Source organism: Wolffia australiana, chromosome 8, assembly GCF_029677425.1.
Source record: "Wolffia australiana isolate 7733 chromosome 8, ASM2967742v1".
Lineage (NCBI taxonomy): Eukaryota > Viridiplantae > Streptophyta > Magnoliopsida > Alismatales > Araceae > Wolffia > Wolffia australiana.
Genome location: NC_135842.1, coordinates 13334192 through 13358496, shown reverse-complemented (window position 1 = coordinate 13358496; position 24305 = coordinate 13334192). Strand labels below are relative to the sequence as shown.

General features: G+C 42.4%; 2 long non-coding RNA genes across 3 annotated transcripts; both read left to right on the top strand.

Moving 5' to 3' along the window:
- Positions 1–7577: 7577 nt before the first annotated feature.
- On the top strand, positions 7578–8884 carry LOC144706936 (uncharacterized). The gene is made up of 3 exons (XR_013582348.1): positions 7578–8039; positions 8149–8215; positions 8470–8884. It is a non-coding gene; the product is annotated as an uncharacterized LOC144706936 (long non-coding RNA).
- Positions 8885–11460: 2576 nt separating this feature from the next.
- Positions 11461–23858, top strand: LOC144707074 (uncharacterized). 2 transcript variants are annotated; one of them, XR_013582398.1, is made up of 3 exons: positions 11461–11794; positions 19039–21819; positions 23582–23858. It is a non-coding gene; the product is annotated as an uncharacterized LOC144707074 (long non-coding RNA). The 2 variants fall into 2 exon arrangements; XR_013582399.1 differs by lacking the exon at positions 11461–11794 and having other exon boundaries at positions 12666–19658; positions 20568–21819.
- The last annotated feature ends 447 nt before the right edge of the window (positions 23859–24305 follow it).

Below are 24305 nucleotides of genomic sequence, written 5' to 3'. Positions count from 1 at the left end.
CGTGTTTGTGCTCTTGCTTTGATCCTGCAACCGCCAACATGATATCCATATATCAATAAAATCCAGAAGAGACATATACATACATAGATATATTTAGAGAGGGAGAGGGGAGAGAGAGTGAGAGGGAGAGAGCGCGCGCACGAGAGAGAGAGAGAGAGAGAGAGAGAGAGAGAGAGAGAGATTCACCCAAAAGAAAAGGAGGCGGCGGTATAGGGGTCCCAGGACACCTTCAACTGGGCCCCTTACGTTCTTCCTGACATCGCAAACGGTAGGTCAAGTGGAAGATAGTGCTAGGCTATAATCTTTAGATCACGTAAAAGAAGAAAAAAAGTACAAAAATTGGGGATGGGTTGTGTACATACATCATCATAGACGACCAGATGGCAACATTAAAGTTGTCAAAGCAGAAGCGAATAAAATCGTCGCAGAAGGGACGTTCGAAGACTATAGTGCTTACAAAAAAAGAATGGGAAGAACAAACATATATTATTACCATATCAATCAGTCATCATGTTACGTAGGGAAATATATTCTTCTGTGCTATGCAAGTATTGGATATGTAAATTAATCCTATGCAAGTATTGGATATGTAAATTAATCAAAATAAATTATTTTAGATGGTAGAATTTAGGTGTACAAAACAAAGCATAATTTCTGATGACGTTTTCGAGGACGTCGTCCAGTTGGGTATCGAGACAATGCTCTGATGCCAAGATGATGTCGGACATTGTCGAGGACATCGTTTAGTTGGGTATCGAGACGATGCTCTGATACCAAGATGATGTCGGATGTCATTGATGGCCTCGTCCGATGTGTGATTCAATAAAGGAGGTGTAACTATACGATGCGATGAACTCCTTATATGAGTGTACATGCAGGTCCGATTTCTAGGAATTGGACAAGTTTCAAGCTCCAGGGTGGGCGACCGATGACAATAACGGTGACCTTATGACCTACGTCGGAGTCACAACGGTGACTATGGAGCCAAATAGAATAGTTCCATAGGGGCTCGCATGTAACGGGCGGGCTTGGCCCACGCCTAGGGAAACACACGGCTCATAGTTTTCTGGAAGTAATCTCTCACCTAGAGTGCAGTCGAAAATATACTAAAGAAACTAATATAATTGACAGGCAAAGGGGAACAACGAACTTCGTCAGGCAGCATTCGCTGTTGGAGCTTTCATCGATGCACAAGCCGGGGGCAGAGAAGGCAGAGGCATACCACTGACAGGCACGACTTGGCTCGACTGGTTGGGGGGGGTGGCGGCCTAGGAGGTGGATATTAGAAGTTGGAGGCGAGGAACAAGTAGGAAGGGCGAGCGGAGGTGACAAGGTTAAAGCGTCCTGCCGAGTTTGGTTGGCGCGACCAGTGCTGCTCTAGGTGGCATGATGTCCTTCGCGGGCCTAGACTATGACTATAATGGCGTAGTCTGTAGCGTGGATGGGCATGATGTCCTACCCGAGGGCCGGTAAGCGCAGGTAGGGTTAGGGTATGATACTTTGGTGCCCACGGACACACGGAGCGGGCAGTTGGCGTCACATTCACTTGGGCAATCCTCTAGGCGCAAGCACGGTATACTATGTGCTGGACGACACACCAAGTGCGTGAACAGTGGGTCATGCCTTCGTGGCCGACTGCAGTCAAGGCGCAAATTGTTGCATGCGCGCGTTGACTCCGGAGGGGGGACTGTGACACTCAGCCGCCATAGAATACAAGGCGGCCACGTAACGACCAGAAGGCCGCGTCGCGTGGCACCGTTTGGCAGAGCCTGTCGCACATCAACCTTGGCGTTTGACCAAGTGCGGAGGAAGCAAAGCAACAACAAATTTTTGTGCGGCAGTGTTCAAGGTGATCCACCAGCAATCGGTTTACAATGGAAATTTGTTGTGTCACCGACCCATTTATGCGCGCGCGTGGCACGGACAAATGCACCGAGAGCGCACTGCACTACTCATTTAGCGTAGCGGATGCGTCGGCTGGATGGTTGATTGATGTCCCAGCACACGATCAGTGCACTGGATTATAAGTAGTGCAGTGCGTCGGCGGTGGTGCAGAACAGCCAGTCGGCTGGATTTGCAGAAGACCAATCGTCGCACACGATCGTGGAGAGAAGGGGGTGTTGTAGTCTACTCCACACCCGCAGCACACACGATCGCTCAAGCTGTATCGTGCAACCCGAACAGTGTAAACGGGTGTGGGAAGCCATTATGGGGGGGTGGGGGTTGGAGGGAAGATCAAGCGCCCTAAGCAACTAGCTGTAGATAACGAGGGGGAAATGGCGGTTCTAGAACAGGGATCCTTCTTCCCCTTTCCTTCTCTCACCTTCCGCTTCTGCATCTTCTTGTCCATCTCTCCCTTTCTTCTTCTTCTTCCTCCTTCCTCTTCTCTGGATGAAACCTGGACAATGAACGATGGTAACTGCCAATAAATAAGTCGAGATCTGACTAGAATCGGTGCCCCTTACAAAGAGCCCAATAAGGGACGTCCATTAAGTGACCCTCTTTTACAAAATAAAAAAAAAGATACTAGGTAAATTAAAACCTCGCGAAAATTAACTATACAAACCGATACGTCAATACAGACACGCGAAAAAAATAACAATCTAAACGATAAAAATTAAAACACGATAAATTGGCGAATGAGCACGAGCCGGTGAGAGATTCGCTTCTGTCGGTGGCGCGGTCGCGCTTCTCACCCGAGATGTTAAACCCGGATTTCTAAACTGTAGACTTGGTGTGCCGGTTGTGCGGTGCGTGAGCCGACGGGTTGTCCTTGACGATGATGACAACTTTAACAATGTGACTGTTATTCAGAACAGGTGCTCTCTATCAATTTCATTCAAAAAATAGAGTAATAAAATGGAAAATTAATATTAATATAATATTCTTTGAAAATGAAATTATCATAATGGCCATTAAGTGTATCAAATGTTTCTCATTAAATATTGTTAAACCCATGAATTTCATATGTTTGTGCTTTGGTATAACTTGCCCGAAATGCCTATAGTTCTATTTGGGGGATTTCCATTTTTATCAATGACGGGAGAGGTATAAGAAAAAAACTATGAACCTATGTGACACAACTCTGACTATTCAAAACAATAGAAACCTCAATTTAAAGTTCTAAGTTTCAACATTGAAAATCAGCTTCCTCTTATAGACTATATAAGCTCATGTAGGAGTCACATCACTCCTTGACGGTCATCATTGATACTCATGCTCATTCATGTAAAGGGTCTAAGCTAACTTGATAAAAGCTTTTTATGTAAGGGATAGAGATTTTCAGGTTAGAGAATCCAAATAACAGGAGAGTTTGTGTGCACTTTGACAGTATGTTACATGACATTTATAGGTCCAAGGACAGTCATCTATCTTGTTTCATATGTATGTAAAAACAAATGAATTGTTTGAAATTATTTTAGCTGTCTCAATATTTATTTAGTCTCATCATATACATTAAAATCAAACATTAGAATTTTAAAATTGAATTACATAAATATTACGTTTTCACCATGTATTTAGGCTTATTTTACCATTAAAAAATGAAACTTTGGAAATTTATAACTGATATGTCTTTAGGCTCATCTTATACTTCAAATGAAAATTTGTAAATCCAAAATTGATGTATCTGAACTATTCCTTGATAACTTTACATGCCGACAGATCATCCCATTTAGTACGAGATTCAAACTCTAATGCATTTCATCTCTCAAAGCTATTGATCGATCGCTTTTGAAATATCAATATCCAAGAGTCATGCAATGGAGAATGTGATGGATTAGGAACTGCTCGGAAAGGTTTAATGGGAAATTTATTGGTTTCATTGAATCTTTTAAAGGCTCAAATTATGTGGTGATATACATAGATTTATAGAAAAATATTTGGCAGTGATTTATTGAGATCCGAATGAAGTTGTTAGAAACCATGTTAGGGAGAAAATAGTATGCCCACCTATGATGGGTATGAGGTCTGATGTTTGTCTACTCAAGCAATCTGTTCTACTCAGTGTATTTGCAAATGATTTGTTTAGTTTGGGTTGTACAATCTCTTCTTACAATTCCCGGGGACTAAGTCACTGCACATAACACATCATTACGATAGTAAATCTTATGGGAATTGGGTAGAATTTTATTAATATAAAAATGAGGCCCTTTTGGTGAAGAGATCACAAAAGTGATACAAAAGAAGAAAACATTTTGATCAGGCTCCCCCTGCCATGCTGGATATTAATAAGGCAATGATATGGCTATGTTAGATATTAATAACATGGATCATTGGCTATGTTGGATATTAATAAGGCAACCAGAAAACAAAAATGGATAGATGAAAGTATTATTTGTCTTTCAAAGATTATTTCTCAAAAGACTCTAATTGAGGTTATGGACAAGCCCATAAAAGACTAATCATGGTATTCAATGAAGACCATAATTCTAATACATACATCCTTGATATTTTTACTTTTAACGTCAAAATCTTCAAAATGTTAGGACCAAAACATAAAACACCACCCATGGTATTCCAGGAAGATAAAACTTATGATACATCCAAAATAATCAATATTTTACTTTCCAAATCAAAATCTTCGAAAAATGAGGACCAAACCATAAAACACCAACCATGTTATTCAAGTAAGACCAAAAAATCAGATAAAAATAAATATATTATAATGCCCAGACCAGATTAATGACAATGAGCTTCAAAGTGCAGTAAGGGAGTCTAGGCACCAGGGATGAAATGCAGCTATTCTTCTCCTTTTTATCTTATCTTTGTGTGAGAACTCAATACTATTTTTTGTCCCTAAAAAATGCTGAGACACAAACCAAACATCCGGAAAGAGGACCTTTCAAGACTAGTCACAGGGCTGTACTCAACTATGTAATGTTAATACTGAGTTCTGATAACAATGATTTGAGAAACATCAGTTCAATGTGTATAAATAGAAAGTTTTACTCCTCTGCTAAGCTGGTTATCATTACTAATTGTCACTTGTGGTTTCTCTGTTACGTATAACTTTTCTCTCTGACTTGTCTCTTGATAACAATCTTGGTCTTCTCTCTTCATTAATATGGTATCAGAGCCCGAAACGGCCAACTTCATAGGAGAATTTTTTGGAGGGTGTCCGGATAAGAGCACATAAAAGAGAATCACCAAACATCAATCCTGATGATGACGCCCTCCACCCATTGAAACTCACAAGAAACAAGTCTGCTTGTTCCATTTCGGAGTGGTCAATACCTCTTCCAAACTGTTGCCTGTGATGAAAAATCAACATTGACCCTCAATAAAATGAGTAAGATCAGTTGTACTGGCTTTCTTGATTTATTCATTATCTGAATAATTATTCTGCAAAAAATTGACTGAAGAATACGGAAGAAGAAAATAAGATAACGACACACCAGGATCGTAAAAAATATTGAATTAAAATGTGCAATCACATCGTCTAGCTAGCAGTCAAAGGTCGAATAGACAACATGAAGGACACTTATCGTCACAATTCTCCACGGATTTTGAATCGCTAAAAATATATGTTAGTAAACTAAGTTATGATAGTGTATTAAAAAAATCGTCCAAGATTCGTAAAATCTTTTCGCACTGTTGTCAGGCTCGGTATTAATATTTTCTTTAGTATCTATAGGTTGATATAGCAGCACCAGCTAAATTTTCAGATTTTTTGTCAGGGATCTTAATGAAGGACCAAGGGAATTTGTTTTGAGGATATACTAGGATACTTAATTGGTTAAATCTACAGAGTAAAGTAAAGGAAGAAATAAAAAATAATCAATAGATAAGACGATCAACAGAACTTGACTTATCATATTCAAATCATGACATATATTGAGAATCTTATGGACCATTCGCTTGGTGCTAAAGAGTTTGAACGTTGACTTCGTCTCAACAACTATTGAAGTTGATAGTCAATTTCATTGTAAGTTCGTAGCAAATACTGTGGTTTGTGTGTTTTTTATTTTTGTCAAGAATATTTTGTCACTGAAGTTATAACTTGTACAAGCCTAATTTAAATTAATTATTCCAATTTGAAAATTTTGTACGGTGAAACTGTTGCATGAAGCTACATTCTATTAATTTTAATAGTGCACTTATTCTGAAAATCACTTTACTTTTTTGAGCCATTGTGATTCGTCCAGCTATGGATGACCATGTATACAAGGTGATTTCCATCAAATAAACAATTAGATTTGTTATATTTTACTAGAAAGCCAATATTGATTTCTGAGATTTAGTTCCTCGTTGTATCTGATTCTTTCATTGTGAAGGATAACGAGAAAAAAATGTAAAATTCATTCAAGAGAGAGCTCAATGAAGTTTTCATGTGGCAGTGGCAAGTTTTATCAGCCTCCACGGGCTTCAATTATTTATGGTGAAATTTGGTTCGAGCTGATTTCCAATCCTACGAAATGAATAATGAGAAGCATATAAATGATATGAAGTTGTATGCTTAACCCGAGTTTATGTTTTTACGGCAGTTTAAACTTTGACTAAATAGTGTATCGAATTCTTTCCCTTGGATGGACGACAAAAGTGATAGCAATTGTATATCCTTGAAATTTTTCATTCGTCCGAAAAACTTCATTCGTCCGGAGAATTATATAACCCTGTAATCTTTAGAAAATATTTTACCGTGGTTTGCAATAGAATACTTTTCTTCATAAGATGAGCACGGACTGTGGTATCCAATAAATGTCATAAACTATGTTACATCGACTAAGTTGTTGAATTCTGTAAGCGAAAAAAAAACAGATTACTGTTGCAGGAAGTCGAGATTAAGAAAAATTTTCTGGCTTGAAGTATTTGTTGGAGTTCTCCTCATCGTAGAGAAGCTTTTGCATTAGGTTTCATGAAGTTACCGACATTGGAAACAAAAGGTAATCCACCAAGTGACAATCAACGGGCATCATAGATAGACAAGACTGCAACAGCATGCCACAACTGACACTTCTTTCGATGCTTTCAGTGCATGATGAGGCAATTTTATTGATTATCTCCCAACGTTATCGTGGCACAAGCCTGCAGGCTTCCAAAGTAATGAAACTCTACGACAATGCATCTCTGTGGAAATAGTTATATGATTCTCATTCGGCCATAGTTATATGATTCTCAATTACCATATTTTGTTAAGACTTTACCCCAGAGTCGTTTTGGAAAAGCCTCGGAATGATCTTGCCGACTATCTCTACTTTCTTAGTCGGTTAGGCACTCTGCATCTTTATAAATAGGCGCAGAGAAATGCCTCGACGTAGGAACTTCTCCGAGTTTTACAAGTAATAGAGAGGATGTCGCAGGGCTCTCTTAGTTCGGATGCTGCAAGGGGTTCGAGATGAAGAATCTGGTCCAGCGATGCCCACGGAAGGGAATATTCTCGTTAAGGAGAAGGAATCAGTCGCCACGGTCACATCCAAAGAAGAAGACAAACCTTGCGCTGAGAAGGAATCTGTGGCTCCGGACACATCCAAAAAAGAAGACAAACATTACGGTGAGAAGGATCAAGCTCCGGGCTCATCTGAGTCAACGGAAGAAGAGAAACTTCCAACTGAGAAGAATCTAGTCAAGGACGACAAACTACCTGTTGAGAAGAACAAAGCTAAAGAAGAGAACTTCTCAGTGGAGAAGAACATACAAAAAGAAGGCAAGCTGCATGTCGGTAAGATCAAGGCTATGGAACCTGCTGGCTCCGGAACGGTGCCTTCTTTGGCAGCAGAAGATGATTTAGAAGCTCACCTCCGGACTCTGCGCCTTGGCCCATCTCGCGGGAAGAAGCTTATAGTACTTGGCGCAAACGGTCTCCTCTTCGACGCCGTTCACGTCACCGGCTATACCTCCCCGTCTACTCGTCAGCGCAGACCAGACATCATCGTCGGTAAAAAACGGGGTAACTGATTAACTACTTTGATCCCTACGTAACATGATGACTGATTGATATGGTAATAATATATGTTTGTTCTTCCCATTCTTTTTTTGTAAGCACCATAGTCTTCGAATGTTGACAACTTTAAAGTTGCCATCTGGTCGTCTATGATGATGTATGTACACAACCCATCCCCAATTTTTGTACTTTTTTTCTTCTTTTACGTGATCTAAAGATTATAGCCTAGCACTATCTTCCACTTGACCTACCGTTTCCGATGTCAGGAAGAACGTAAGGGGCCCAGTTGAAGGTGTCCTGGGACCCCTATACCGCCGCCTCCTTTTCTTTTGGGTGAATCTCTCTCTCTCTCTCTCTCTCTCTCTCTCTCTCTCTCTCTCTCTCTCTCTCTCTCTCTCTCTCTCTCTCTCTCTCTCTCTCTCTCTCTCTCTCTCTCTCTCTCTCTCTCTCTCTCTCTCTCTCTCTCTCTCGTGCGCGCGCTCTCTCCCTCTCACTCTCTCTCCCCTCTCCCTCTCTAAATATATCTATGTATGTATATGTCTCTTCTGGATTTTATTGATATATGGATATCATGTTGGCGGTTGCAGGATCAAAGCAAGAGCACAAACACGGGGTTCATGACACTTGAACATCAAAATAAACCTTTGTTTATGAAGGAGCTGAATAAGGTGTGGGACGAGCATAAAGGCTTCTCTGCCAAGAACATGTTGAGAATAGAAAGACTTTCGAAGAGAGAGTGAGAGTCGAGAGGGGAAGAAAGGGATAAGAAGGAAATCCCATGAAATGAATTGACGGATTGTTCAAGTACTTATAGGGAATTTGAAGGCGGTGAAGCATTAACTGCGAACTTAGCCACTGCGACAGCCGCCATACTGCATCTCATGACGGCCTACGTCTGTCAGGCTGCTAGGTCGACGTCTCTGCCTCCTGTCGTCTCGGGACAGTGCGACTTCAATTGGAAGCTGTCTGCTCAATGACTGACACGTAGTTATTTTATCCTTACAGGCGACGGATATGCGATCTTCTGTCATCCGTACACTCGTACTTGAGTAGGCGTCTCTTTGTTTGACAGCTTTGTCGTTGAGCGGCGTCCGTACAATCTTTGGGAGGCTTCCACATCTTGTCGGAGCGGTTGCCTGCAGACGTCCGTACGCCGATATCCACGTAGGTATCATTCTGTTTAACAGAACACTCTCCTCATAGACGAGTCTCCACACCTTACTCTACCCAACCCAGTAAGCAAACCCCAATTTCTCATCTTTCTAAGTTAATCTTCCTCACGCAATCACTCTCCTCGGCTTCTTTGTAGCCCAACACTGCCATTTCCCCCAGTCCCTACGATGCGTCTCAATTAGGTGATGCAGAACTAGGCAAGTTCTATTTCTTTCCTTTTCTTCGTCATACTCGGCCAAACCCTTCATGGTTAACTTATCTTGACATGTTTGATGCAGCTCCAGGAGGGGACTTCAGGGGTTTTCTGGAAGGACTTGCAGTGGAAGGCGAGGAGGTTCCTCGCTACGTCGCAAAGCACCGGATTGGACAGGATCCCATCACTGAGAAGCACGGCGATTGGCCCTTCTACTCCCGTGTCGCGAGAGGAATATCATGTTAGATCTTGGCGAAGGCGGTAGATATCAGTTTTTGATGAAGGCGCCTTCAGAGTCCGCAGATAATAGTTTTGCATGTAAATATTTGTTTTGCAAACTAGGGTGATGTGCTCTGTGGTTTGTAGATTTTGTCTTTTGATCATGTTCGAATGTTCGCTTAGAACACCGAGTATAGAATATCCTAAAATCAGGAGTAAGGGTGTTCCAAGGTGGTGCATAATATCTAGTATTGTATCACCATGTTTGATGGGAATTGCTTTTTTGTATAGATTTTAATTTTATATTCAATATGTCAAGAAGACCCTAACCTAAACCTTGCATTTAAATGAGGGTAGCCAAAATGGAGCAATTTTTTGTTGCAGATAATCTAATCCATAGCAATTACCTTATATGTTGTACTTTGCTCTATTCCATTACGTCCACATCCGTACAAAAGTAGCATGACAAGTTCTGAGATAAGAAACTAAATTTAAATGTTTAAACAACCGGAAAAATCCATAGCATCTAAGGTACCAACCTTCATTTATTTCTAGTCAAGTCCACTAAGACTTCTAATTTTAATTCATAATATTAACAAAAATATATTTTAAAGATTTGAACCCAAAATCTAGAAGCTCAATGAAAACTTGTAAAAGTTGATGCAGTTAAGCATGTCATTTGTTTATCAAATGCATGGTATTTGAATTGAAGAGCCCACTATAGCTAAAAACAATTGCGTGCATTACCAAAATAATCAGTTTATCTTTGGAATGAGATTATTTCATATCTGAATCACATGGAATGGTCACTTCATAAACATATTTGTGAACCAATTCTCTGTTCCTCAATGAAGTTCCTGTAACTATATCAATATTGGGACTAAATATGCAGAGAGAGGATGAGAGCAAGCAATCGAGAGAGAGACGGTGTATTGACCTTGGAGTTCATATGCCGTATTAGTCGAGGCTTTGTGCTACTCTATGTATGCTACAACATATTATGCTACTCTCTTGTTTGGTTTACTCTAAGAATAATCATATGGTTGAAAATAGTAAACTGCAACATATTATGTTTATGAATTTAAATCATTCCATTCTGGATAATCAATAGGTCTAAATTTAAATATAAATTACGGATAGGTGTTCTAAGTAAATGACCTGGCCTCAGCTCTGGAGGAGAGTTATTTGAGGACAGTCTTGTATGTGGTTAATTTCAAGATCATAGATAAAGAGAATTTTTATCAAAAATTTTTTAAAATATTCAAAAAACAACACAGTAAGTATTATTGTGTATTGGAGGATACATAATAACAAATATATTTAAGAAGAAGAGGGAGAAGAATAAAAAATCTTTTAATTTAGACTCATTTTCATGGGTCAGCATAAGAGACTTCGAAACAATCCTCTCTTAGATTAGACATCAATACAACATCCACCTTTTTATTCACAAAAGATTGAAAATATTATGAAGCTATAATACGAGGTATGAAGAACATGCTGGTAATACGATTACTTTAATTTTTTGATGAAAATAATGTGTTGGATCTGGTTAAGAAAAATTATTTCATTAATGATAATTATGATTTCAAAGGTCCCACTCATATGGATTTCTTCACCCTACATTTTTCTCATCGTAAATTTCATCTTCTTCCATACTGTCCCATATTTCATCTTGGACTCTGGGAGGAGACATAAATTTGTCAGGTGTTTGGGAGGTTTGTCCCATTTTGTTAGAAAACCTTACTTGCAGAGGATAACACCTCTAGCCGTACATGATTTTATTTTATTCATGTATCATGTTAAATATGGAGCATTTTTTTAGGTGCAAATGAAAAATGCATTTGTAATATTTTGAAGAGCTAAATCCGAATATCTCATTTTTTACATTATGGATGAAAAAGTTAGTCTCAGCCGGCAGAGGGGAATATTTTGGTATTTTGACTGCATAATGTTGTTTTAGAATCATGCCCATCTCCTCTGCTATGAAAAAAAAACTATCATGGGAAGCAGAGCCTTCTTCTCCGGCAGATCCTACCAAGAAGGAATCTATGGCGGAACATCATCCTGTCATCGTGGCTTGCTCCTGTAGCATAAGGCGTTCATGGTATGTTTCAGTCTGTAGGATAAGGTGTTCTTGCTAGCTTGCACCCTGGAGCGGAGATGAGCTCGTCGCAGAGCTTGGTTTTTGCCATCAATGGCGAAAGATTCGAGCTTTCTAGCGTATAGACCCATCCACCACCTTGTTGGAGTTCTTGCGCACTCGGACGACCTTCAAGGGGGCCAAGCTCAGCTGCAGTGAAGCTCGAGTTCTTCATAATCTTGCTTGGGTTTCTTCGCACAAACTTTTCCTCATTGTTTTCATATCATCATCATAATCATCATCATCATCAATTTCGTTATGGGTCTTCTCCCTCCATCCTCCTAGTTTGGTCCGTCTTCAGTTTCGTTTGGTTTGCTTCATCATCACGATCATTATCATCAAACTCGTATGAGTCTATTCTCCCTTAGTTTTCTTTTTCTTCACCGTCAATTATCATCGTCGATCTCAGTGCTTTTCTTCTACCTTCATCTTTGTTTTCATCATCATCTTCGCCACTGCCAATCTCCAGTGTGTTCCAGAATCATTTTTGTCCATAATCATATTCATCATCATGAACACCAATCTCCAGTGGGTTCCGTAATCATTTTCATCCATAATCGAATTTACCATCTTCATCCATAATCATATCAATCATCATCATCCGTAATCATGTCCAGAATTATTTTCATCCATGATCATATTTATCATCATCATCCGTAATCATGTCCAGAATTATTTTCATCCATGATCATATTCATCATCATCATCCATAATCATATCAATCATCATCATCATCCATAATCATGTTCAGAATTATTTTCATCCATGATCATATTCATCATCATCCATAATTATATCAATCATCATCATCATCAGTAATCATTTCCAGAATTAATTTCATCCATGATCATATTCGTCATCATCATCCATAATCATATCAATCATCATCATCATCTTTAATCATGTTCAGAATTATTTTCATCCATGATCATATTCATCATCATCATCATCCGTAATCATGTCCAGAATTATTTTCATCCATGATCATATTCATCATCATCATCATCCATAATCATATTAATCCTCATCATCATCCGTAATCATGTCCAGAATTATTTTCATCCATGATCATATTCATCATCATCATCCATAATCATATCAATCATCATCATCATCTTTAATCATGTTCAGAATTATTTTCATCCATGATCATATTCATCATCATCATCCATAATCATGTCCATAATTATTTTCATCCATGATCATATTCGTCATCATCATCCATAATCATATCAATCATCATCATCCGTAATCACGTCCAGAATTATTTTTATCCATGATCATATTCATCATCATCATCCATAATAATATCAATCATCATCATCCGTAATCATGTCCAGAATTATTTTTATCCATGATCATATTCATCATCATCATCCATAATCATATCAATCATCATCATCCGTAATCATGTTGTTACGTCCCTCGTGTATTCAACGATCCTTGTTTTCTTGCAACAATACAACTAGCAACAATGTCTTGGAGTGTAACAGGAAGGGAAATGACGAGAGAAGGAAGTAGAGAGCGGAATTAGAGAGGAGATGAGAGGGGTCCGGCAGGATGGACGACGCCGTTGAAGCAGCGGGATGGGCAAGGCCAATCTCAGGGTGGTCCGAACTCCGTCGCAGGTCTGGATATCTGCAAAGGAGATCGGTTAGGCAAGAAGGGGATCAAGACGAGAAGTATGTAAGCACTTACTATTCAAAAGCCATCTTCTCCATGCAGATAGCCAGCTTAAGTAGCCCAGCTATTAGGCCTTCGTCGTGGGCTGAGGTCGATGCTCATATATGCGATGATGGATCGCATCTGGGAAACTGGTGGCACAGTCGGTCAGCTAGTTCCCAGGTGGCTTCGAAGTCTGGAAGTCCTTCCCAGTGCGTGAGGACTTGGAGGCATTGGTCAGACCGGCAGAAGGCTGTAATCCGTGCCGCAGTGACTACCCATTTGTTCATCGTCGAGAGGCCCGCAGGGATGGGTTGGACATGGGATGTCGGCCCCGCTGCGCGCTTGAGCTGTGAAACATGAAACACCGGGTGAATCTGTGCCTCGGGTGGTAGCGCGAGACGATAGGCAACAGGCCCCAAGCGCTGGGTGATGGGATAGGGCCCGAAATATTTGGCATTCAGTTTTTCATTTGGGGTGCGGGCCAAAGACTTCATGCGATATGGCTTCAGCTTGAGAAAGACTCTGTCGTCTGCATGGAACTCCACGTGTCGCCGATGGCGATCGGCTTGGTTTTTCATGGTGGCTTGAGCTCTCTCCAGGTGTTGACGGAAAAATCGCGGGATCTGATCTCTTTCCTGCAAGAGCTTGTCCAAGTCATTGATAGGGGTGGCGGGACCTTTATAGCGTAGGAGCGAAGGCAGATCGCGCCCATAGACCACCTTGAACGGAGAAATCTTAATAGGGGTGTGATAGGACGTGATGTAGCTGAGTTCCGCCCAGTGTAAACACGAACTCCACTGCCTTGGTTGATCGTCTGCAAAACAACGAAGATACGTCTCAACCAACTGATTGACCACTTTGGTATGTCCATCTGATTCAGGATGGTAGGAGGAGCTTTGCTTCAACTCGGTGCCCTGGAGCTTGTGGAGTTAGGTCCAAAAGTGGCTGAAAAAGATGCTACCTTGATCTGATATGATCGTATGAGGCACGTCGTGTAACTTCACGATGTTTGTGGCGAACTTAGCTGCGACATCCCGTGCTGAAAAAGGGTGGCATAGACTGATGAAGTGACTGTACTTGCTGAGGCGGTCGATGACGACCAATACGCAGTCCACCCCTCCCGACTTGGGAAGTCCTTCAATAGAGTATATCGATATGTCCTCCCAGATTTGCTGCAGAATGGGAAGGGGTTGCAAGAGTCCTGCAGGGGATAGAGATGAGTTCTTGAATTGTTGACATTGTGAGCAAGTGTTGACATGAACCTTGATGTCACCCTTCATGTCCCGCTAATAGAATTGGGTGGCCACTTGCTTATAAGTTTTGAGGAATCCCCAGTGTCCTCCAATGGCTTCGTCTTGCAGTTCGGCTAGAATGCATTGAGTGAGCAGAGAGCATGCCAGTAGGACCAAGCGACCCCCATGCAGTAATGTATCATGGACCCAGGCATACTTTCCCTGACTGCTCGATGCCGATTGTAAGTCTTGGATGATTTTCTGTAGTGTAGAGTCGCACTTCACAGCCTGGCAAATCTCTTCCATGGCACACCACTCGGAGAGTGAGGTGGCGTTCAAGTGACGGTCGCTGGTTGGAGACTGGCGCGAAAGTGTGTCCGCCACTTGGTTGGAACTGCCTGTTTTGTACTTGATGGAGAAATGATACCCCATTAGTTTTGCAAGCAAATGATGATACTCACCTTGGATCTGGTGTTGCTCCAACAAGTGGCGGAGGCTTTATTGGTCAGAGAGGATAATAAAGGCTTGAAACATAAGGTAGTGGCGCCATTTCCAAGTGGCTAGCACCATTGCCACCAATTCATGCTCATATTCAGAACGGGTCCGCACCTGTGGGTGGAGAGCTTGGCTGAAAAAAGCTATGGGCCTTTTTTCTACAGCAGTAACGCGCCCACCCCCACCCCCTGTGCATCTGTGTCAATCATGAAGGGCTGTGTAAAATCTGGTAAGGTGAGCACTGGTGCAGACGAGAGTGTTTCCTTCAATGTATCAAATCCGTTCTAGGCCTTGGCTGACCACATGAAGTTCCCCTTTTTGAGCAGTTGTGTGAGCGGCCAAGCCTTGGCCGCGTACCCCGCGATGAACTATCGGTAGTGCCCGGTTAGGCCTAGAAACCCTTGCAGTTGACCTAGGTTTTGAGGAGGAGGCCACGAACACACTGCTTCAATCTTGCCTGCATAGTTGGGGACTCCTTCTGACGATATCCAGTGCCCTAGGTATTCTAACCTCCGCTACACTGAGCAAAGAAGTAATTTTTGTGGTTGATACAAAGCTGGTGCTCCTTGAGTACCAAGAGGACCTTCATCACACGTTCCATGTGCTCCGCCTCACTATGACTGTAAATGAGTATGTCGTCAAAAAATACTAGCACGAATTTGAGCAAGTACGGCTGGAAAATGTAGTTCATGAGAGCTTGGAATGTTTTCATGGCATTTCACAAGCCAAAAGGCATGACTAGGTACTCATAGTGACCGGTGTGCGTACGAAATGCCGTCTTTTCTGTCTTCAGGATTCATTCTGATTTGATGATAACGTGACTTAAGATCAAGTTTTGAGAAGACCGTAGTTGTATGGAGTTCTTCTAGGAGTTCGTCAACAACAGGTATTGGAAACCTGTTCGGTACTGTGACAGATGAGGGCTCGATAGTCCACGCAGAAGTGCCAGCCTCCGGACTTTTTCTTCACAAGTAACACCAGGCTGGAGTAAGGGCTATGGGATAGCTGGATGATTCCTGCGGTGACCTGTTCTTCCAAGAGTTTCTCCAGCTTGTTCTTTTGAAGATGGGAATACCGATAGGGTCTGTAGTGGACCGCTCCCGGACGCAGAGTGATCCGATGGTTGCATGAGCACCGAGGGGGCAATGTTGGGGGTCCCATGAAGACTGTCGGGAAGTGAGCTTGGAAATATGCCACCAATGCTGTGGTGACCACTTCCTACAAGAGAGAAGACGATGTTAATGCTACTCGACAGAGTTCGGGCCCAAAGGACTGATTGAGCCTTCATCGTCCAGTGGTCAAGGTAGCCGAAGGGGAAGGTGCGGTGGGGTCCCCACGTAACATGTGCTAGACACCATTGGCTTGGAATCTCAACAGAAGCATATCCAACTGTGTAGACATCCAGCCCACCGTGTGCAGCCATGAGAAGTCCAAGACGATGTCAAGACACAGGTTTGGCACGAGGTAGAAGTCAACAGTTGTGGTGTATCTTTGAATGTGTAGGGGCACGTCTGAGCAGACCTCCATACCAGTACTTGAGCTTCTGTCTCCGTAGCGAATACGATACGGAGTTAAATCTTGTCTTGACAGGGTCAGGGGATGGGCGAGTGCATCATCGATGAAGTTGTCGGAGGCGCCAAAATCAATCAGGATGGTGACCGCGTGTCCTCGGATGTTGCCTTTGATATGGAGAGAGTGGGCCGATGACATGTTGATGACTGCCTGGAGATTGAAACGTCTAAGTTCACGCGTGTTTTCTGCTACTGGGGACGTCTCATCCTCAATCTCTTCATCGTCTTCATCCTGTATCTCCGTCGAGTCCGCATGTTCATCACAATGGATACATTTAGAGTTTTACGTCACGCGTGCCCGATGTGAAGTTTTCGTCACACTGGAAACACAGACCTTGAGCCCCATAGTTGGCGAACTCTTCTGTGGTGAGCCGAAATTGGCGAGGGACCCATGGCATTTGACGTGCGCTTGGCAGCCCTAGCAAAATCGGGGGTTGCTAAGAGCGTGGCGGTTTGCCCAGCGACCGTTTTCTGGGGTTGCTGCACTTGGGTGCTGTGAATTCTAGTTGAGCCAAAATGTGTTTCGCTTTGAATGCATAGTTGATGAGCTCTTCTGTGGAACAAGGTTCCCTTCGACTGACTTCAGCTTGTAAGGACGATCAAAATGCAGAGTAGAGGGCGTGCATGGCTGTCTCCTCCAATAGATCTGGAAGATATCCCACCAAATCGACGAAGACAGAGACCACCTCATCCACTGAGCCCACTTATTGGAGTTTGAACAATTGGTGATATGCTTCGCGAGGCTGGAAGTCGAATCGATAGTTGACTTGGCACGCAAAATCATCCCAACTGGTGAAGCCTGCTCGATCGTCCTCGAAGCAAAACCAAGCGGATGCCTTCCCTTCTATATATGACGAGACGACCCAGAGGCGTTCGGCATCTCGCGCCACATATGCCCGGAAGTAGTGTTCCACGTGCGGAAGCCATCGTTCTGGATCTCCACCGGAGGAGGTTGAAATGTCGGCGTATCGGTGGTGCTGAGGTGGTCGCAGGACAAGTTGTCAGTTTTTGCGGCCTCACCCCCCCCCCTCACAGTAGTCCTCGTCTACATCTTCTTCTTCTTCTGAACCTTCGTCTCTTGGGGGGTCATTGTGGCGGTCATGACGCGGCATTACAGCAGGGAGGTGGTGTCAGCCCCGAGCCAGAGAGTGTTCATCTAAACTGGCATACTTGGCCGGCTGACGGTCTTTGTTTGGAGTTCTGATTGGGAGACGTCCCATTCTGTGTGGAGCTTGTTCCTGAGCCCATGGTCCATGCTCTTGCATGGGCAGTCGAGTGCGGGGAGATCATGGAGGACACCACCCCGAGTCTAGAGGATGCTCCTCGATCCTTCGTCCCGCTCAGTCTTTGTCATACAGGTTGAGAGGAAATGGCAGGTCTCTCTCTGGCTCGAGGGACGCCCAACCGTATGGTTTGGATAGTTCCCTCACTTCCAATGTTCTGTTTGCACTGGTGGCGCTAGTGACGGATAGTGAGGCAGGGAAGATGAAGATGATGGCAGCGGACCTTGTGGCAGAGGCGGCACCAACGGTGGCCGTCCTCTCGGCAAAGGCGGCAGCAGTTCCCATGGCTCATGTGGCTCGCGTGGTGGACCTTGTTGGTGCTACGGCTCCGGGCCGAAGTCGGAGCGTGCCGGGGCACCTTCAGCTGCCGATGACACACCTTCTTGATGAGGAAATGCTTGACATTCCATGAGAAGCACGAGGCACTCAAGCTGCCTTTTGACTCTTTGGAGACGGTCTTCCATGGGAACAAAGGATGCAAATGGCTCTGATACCAGTGTTACGGCCCCCGTGTACTCAGCGATGCTTGGTTTCTTGCAACAATACAACTTGCAACAATGTCTTGAAGTGTAACAGGAAGGGAAATGATGAGAGAAGGAAGTAGAGATCAGAATTAGAGAGGAGATGAGAGGGGTCCGGCAGGATGGACAACGCCGTCGAAGAGGCAGGATGGGCAACGCAGATCTCGTGGTGGTCTGAGCTCCGTCGCAGGTCTGGACGTCTACAAAGGAGATCGGTTAGGCAAGAAGGGGATTTAGACGAGAATTGTGTAAGCACTTACTAGTTCGAAAGCCATCTTCTCCATGCGGATAGCCAGCTTAAGTAGCCTGGCTATTGGGCCATCATCGTGGGCCAGGGTTGACGCTCGTATATGCGATGATGGATCGCATCACATGTCTAGAATTTTTTTCATCCATGATCATATTCATCATCGTTACCACTAATCTCTAGTGGGTTCCATGATCATTTTCATCCATAATCATATTCATTTTTATCATTATCCATAAATTTAATCATTTTCATCTTCATCATCACCAATCTCTTTTGGGTTTCTCCTCCCTCCCTTTCCGTCATCATCATCATCATGGCCAATCTCTTGGGAGATTCTTTACCCTTTTCATCATCTTCATCATCATCATCAGGATCATGAGTTTCGGGTTTCATTCTGGATGTCACAATGTCCAGGGGGTTTTGGTGCCTGCGTTGTGCTCCTATCAAAATATGACCCAGTCTCGGGTGAGCTGGAAGACAAATCCGTGAGCTCCGGTCTCACCCTCCTCTACGTCATCCACCTCTGCTCCATCACCACCTCTGAGGGCCTTGCCATCACCACGGGCGCTCGCTTCCATGTTGTCCATCGTCGCCTCACCAGCTTCCACGCCTCCCAGTGTGGATTCTGCTCCCCTGGTCCCCACATCACTCCAGATCGAACAGTCCTGGTTTGCTCCCAGATCTTTGAAGGAGCTGCGGCAGATTCTCCTTGTGACATCGTCGGAGGCTCGCATCAAGCTTGTTTCTGGCAACACCAATGCAGGAGTCCACCGTGATCTAAACAGATATGATTCCTACATTGATCTCGGGGGAATATCTGAGCTGACTGGGATCAAGCATGGCGACGGCAATGAGTTTTTGGAAATTGATGGAGCAGTTAGCATCTCTGCTGCCATCGAGACCCTGGAAGAATATGGTGACACCGTCTTCGGCAAGCTAACAGCACACATGAAAAAGGTGGTGTCGCCATTTGTGCAGAATATAAAATTGAACAAGAAGGAGATTGAGACATAGAAGGATGAAGAGATGAGAAGGTAGAATGGAGAAATCACTCTTATTCGATAAACCAAACAAGTACATGCGCATAGTATTTATAGTGCAAAAAAAGGGTAAAACAGGAAACATTAGATTTGGGAAGTTTCCCATCTGTAACTATAAGTTTCAGTTTTTGGTAACTGTTGTGAACAGTTATTTATAATCTATATTATTTCTATTTTTCTATTACGAGGGGTATTTGGTTGTTTCTTATTCGTTCATTATTAAGTGAGTTGTGATTGGTTTTTTCTATAACGTTTCTTATTTCTTATTTCTTGAAATAGGATACGTGCTCTATTATTATTGGTTTTTTCATTGTGGCTATTTTTATTGGTTGGATCTTTTACTTAAGTTGACTCAGATAGGCTCTAAGTCGCGAAGCCGTTATTTCAGTTCGAATCCTTACCTGATGAATTGGTGGGAACCTTGTCCTGGCCCAAGGAGGGAATTGTAAAAGTTCTCGTTGAGGTAGAAGAGGTGAATGAAGAAAAAGAAGAATGGTGATAGATGAGAAGGAGAGAAGAGAGAGAGACACCAGATCTGATAGGTGAATGATCGTTGGAATTTCTTAACTTTGTGAAGAATAAATGGGTTTTTATTTATAGATCATAGTAAGTAATATTAACGACTATTTTTGAAGAAGTTATAACTCAACGGTTATAACTTCCTCTCTAAATTTAATCTTAATTGTTAGATTTACTTGACCATTATTTAATCCTATCTTGATTTAATCCTATCCACTAGATTTAATCCTATTCTTGATTTCATCCTGATCATCTATGTTTTCCTAAATTTAAATCCTGACCATCTGGATCTCATAACGATTATAGATAAATATTTACTTTTTACTCATCTACTTTTGTTTAGGATTTTATTGATGGATGATGACATTTCCGATTCCCCTTCAGAAACTTCCTTTCAGACATGGCCACAATTCTCCTCGCTGCTGGTGCCAGCATTGCTCTTGCCGTTAATGCAGGGACCATTGACCTCTCTCTAGATAACTTTTTCAAGCTTCCTCCCATTGACCGAAGAGAGATCCTGCTCAATGTTAGGATCCCCCACAGAGTCAACAATGGTGGGGTGGTGTCATTCTTTGAGGCCTTTAGGGTGGCACCAAGGCCTCTAGGGAACGCTATTGCCTATGTCAATGTTGCCTTTTCAGTCCTGGTCAACAATGGCCATGTGGAAAGCTAACGACTGGTCGTCAGGCCTATGGGACCTGCCATGCTACGCGAGCAAAGAATGTGGGGGAGTTTATCGCTGGGAAGAAGATCAATGCTAGGGTTGAGGAACAATGTGTTGGAGAAGCTTCTAGAATCTGGTACAGATGCCGCCGGTGTCCTCAAGTCACGCAGCTGTTTGACATATACACGGCGCGCCAAGCCTGGTATTGCACTGCCACCAATGCACACCGCGATAACAAGTGTCCGTCATCATGCCCGACAGCATGGTGACAGACAGAGTCATTAAATGCATTCCTGAAATGCACCACCATCTCCAAGTGTCTATAAATATCTGGAAACTTCATCATTTTTGTTTTATGGGATTTCCTTCTCCTATCCCAGTTCCTTCTTCATCTCATTCTCTGTCTCTCGCTACCACTCCATCTTACACTTCTCACAAGGCTCATCCTCGAGGCTATTGAAATATTGAGCCAGGAGATCATCCCGACTACAGAGTCAGTGCCCAATATAGATTCATGCCGTTGTGGGATTCCTATTCAAGTTTATGAACCACCTTGAAGAAGAACATGTCAAAACTCAATGGGATATAATCCCATCTCAAATTTCCAGCTCAAAGTTCCACAACCACCAAGATCTCATCCAAGACAGGAGTCTGAACTCAAGGCAGGAGATTGAACCCCGACGTTGACCTAGGCCAGGCGTGTCTTGGAATCTTATTACTGATGTGGATGAGCGAGGACAGATGAAGAAGAGGGGTCATTAAGTTTCTCTCTCTTGTTGCAGATCGAAGGAGCATTCGTGCAGGGGATTGGATTCTTCATGTGCGAGGAATATCTTGCTAACAAGGATGGGTTAGTGACATCAGATGGAACATGGACTTATAAGATCCCGACCGTGAACAACATTCCTCGAGATTTCAACGTAGAACTGCTCAGTTCTGGGCCTCATCAGCAGCGTGTCCTCTCATCCAAAGGTCCCACTTCTTTCTCTAGCTATCTCTCTCCCCATCATCTCTTTCTCACTTTTCATGCTTTATCTCCAACTGTCCAACATTTCATGTTTTCAAGAACTCTCATTTTCCCCCCTCTTTCTTTTCCTGCTTTTAATTATTGATCTCTTTCTCTCACTTAAGAGCTCTCCCTTTTCTCTCTCCGTCTCTCTTTCCATGACATCACTCCTCTATCTATGCAGCCTGTTGAACTTTTTCTCTCTCAAGGAAACTCCGGATTTCCTGACCTTTTCTTTCCATTTTTCAGCCTTCTATTGCTGATTCATAATCTCTTTCTCTATCTCATTAAAAATCCACCCTACCTCTTTCCTTCGAACTTTTTTTCCCTACCATCCTTGCTCTTTATTACTTTATTTTTCTATTCCACCTCTCTCAATTTTTCATACCCGCTCATGATCTAAAACCATTTCTGGTCTATCTCTAACAAAAAACTCTACTGTCATCCTCTTCCTCTCCACAACTCTCCTCCCTACTTTTCAACTTTCTTTCACCACAATCTCACCTCTATCTACACTGGTATCCAAATCTATCTTTCTCACGGAAAACCTCTCCTCTCTATACCCGTCTGTCCTTTCATTTCTCCTCCACTTCCTACATCCTCTCATATTTTATTCTCTCTACAACCTCAATTCTTGCTCTCTATCGATCCCTATCTATCTCCATCTCTATCTCTATATATACCCTCAACTCCATCTCCATCTCTATCTCTATCTCCATCTCTATTTGTTTATTACTATATCTTGATCTTGATGTTTATCTCTATTTTTATCCATATCTATATCTCTATTTGTATCTATATGTATATCTATATCTCTATATGTATATATATAAATATCTCTATCTATATCTGTATCTATATCTATATCTATATCTATATCTATATCTATAATATCTATATCTATACCTATCTATATCTATACCTATCTATATCTATACCTATATCTATAATATCTATATCATATCTTTACCTATATCTATAATACCTATATCTATAATATATATCTATGCCTATATCTATAATATCTATATCATACCTATCCCTATACTTATATTTATACCTATATCTATAATATATATCTATGCCTATATCTATAATATCTATATCATACCTATACCTATATATATATTTATACCTATATCTATAATATCTATATCTATAATATCTAAATCTATATATATACCTATATCTATACCTATACATATATCTGTGTATGTCTACGTCTACGTCTACGTCTACGTCTACGTCTACGTCTACGTCTACGTCTACGTCTATGTCTAGGTCTAGGTCTAGATCTACGTCTGCGTCTACGTCTAGGTCTACGTCTACGTCTATGTCTACGTCTATGTCTACATCTACGTCTATGTCTATATCGATATCTATATCTATATCTATATCTCTATCTTTATCTTCATCTCTGTCTTTATCTCTACTAGTATATATCTATATCTTTGTCTCCATCTCTATTTCTATCTCCATTGCCATCTTCATCTCCATTTCAATATCTGACTCCAGCTCCAGCTCCATGTCCATCTCCATTTCAATCTCTAAGTATTTTCCCATTTCAATCTCCCAGTCTACTACTGTCTCAATCTCCATATCTATGATACTTCTTCAAAAAAAATATCTATGGTCTGCCTCTCTCTCCATCTTTATCTCCATTTCTGTGTATACTCTTTTCCCGTCTTTATCTATCTCTGATGGATGGATGGATTATTACAACATCAGGGGAGCCGTGGCTGCTGATGTCACTGTCAGTGCTTTGGGCAACGAGGGCGGCGATGAGGGCAGCGCGGGAGGGCCTCTCATTGCCCCCTATTTTCCAGCTTGACGTGCCGGCTACCATGCCTGTCATCAAGAAATTCTGCGGCTTTGACATTGAATTTGACCTCCGTACTGCCATTTCTCCCTCTCCCTATAGGCTACATTTTAAAAAAATTTGCCAACGCTTTCTCTCTCTACATGAGAAACAAGGTGGATTGAAAATCTAGCAGGGTTTAAACTAGAATTATTTTTATAAAAAAGGCCCCCGTTCCGTCATCTGTACGCCAGTTCTATAACATTTTTTCTAATGGACGAGTGACAGAACGAACGAATGATGGCGTCGTGACGATGACGAAACTGTGACAAATGATGAAATGGATGAAAAAAATTTCAATGGACAGATAACAGAATTAAAGTCCATTCAGCCACGTTCCGTTAGTTTGAAAATGTCATCTGTTTTCATCCAATAGCTCTTGTTGTTAGCTTGAAGCAAGCACAAGGCCCGCCCTCTGCTGCTTGCCGTAGCCTCCTCTTGGCCACTCCATTGGTTGTTTGCCTGACCCACAAGAGACATCACATTCTGCCTTGCTCTGACATGTCCGTGCTGCCACTGCCAGCACATGCTCTTGCTGACGTCCTGCATCACAATCCCTAGCTATCTTTCTCAAATTTTCCACCTGACCCTTTC